General features: G+C 49.4%; 1 protein-coding gene across 1 annotated transcript in view; it reads right to left on the bottom strand.

Annotated features, from left to right (window-relative positions):
* MED1 (mediator complex subunit 1) overlaps window positions 1–674 on the bottom strand; it is a 56,076-nt gene that overhangs the window by 35,565 nt on the left and 19,837 nt on the right. The gene's annotated exons all lie outside the window — the stretch shown is intronic.

The following is a 674-nucleotide window of genomic DNA, read 5'->3' as shown; positions in this document are numbered from 1 at the left end:
ATCACCCGAGGTCAGGAGTTCGAGATCAGCCTGGGCAAAATGGTGAAACCCCATCTCTACTAAAAATACAAAATTAGCCAGGCGTGGTGGCACATGCCTGTAATCCCAGATACTACTCGGGGAGGCTGAGGCAGGAGAATCACTTGAACCTCGGAGGCGGAGGATGTGGTGAGCCGAGATCGCACCAGTGCACTCCAGCCTGGGCAACAAGAGTAAATCTCCGTTTTACCAAAAAAAAATTTAAAAAATAGAAAAGGGGCCAGGTGTTCAGTGAGCCGAGACCGCACCATTATACTCCAGCCCAGGTAATAAGAACAAAACTCTGTCTCAAAAAAAAAAAGAAAAGGGCCCAGCATGGTGGCTCACAACTGTAATCCCAGCACTTTGGGAGATGTGAGGTCAGGAGTTCGAGATTAGCCTGGCCAACATGGCGAAATCTCGTCTCTATTTTATTTTGTTGTTGTTGTTGTTTTTGAGACAGTCTTGCTCTGTCGCCCGGGTTAGAGTCAGTGGCACGATCTCGGCTCACTGCAAGCTCTGCCTCCTGGGTTCACGCCATTCTCCTGCCTCAGCCTCCCTAGTAGCTGAGACTACAGGCGCCCACTACCACGCCTGGCTAATTTTTTGTGTTTTTAGTAGAGATGGGGTTTCACCATGTTAGCCAGGATGGTCTC

Source organism: Colobus angolensis, unplaced genomic scaffold (genome assembly GCF_000951035.1).
Source record: "Colobus angolensis palliatus isolate OR3802 unplaced genomic scaffold, Cang.pa_1.0 Scaffold83, whole genome shotgun sequence".
Classification (NCBI taxonomy): domain Eukaryota; kingdom Metazoa; phylum Chordata; class Mammalia; order Primates; family Cercopithecidae; genus Colobus; species Colobus angolensis.
This window is presented reverse-complemented; position numbering and strand designations above follow the sequence as displayed.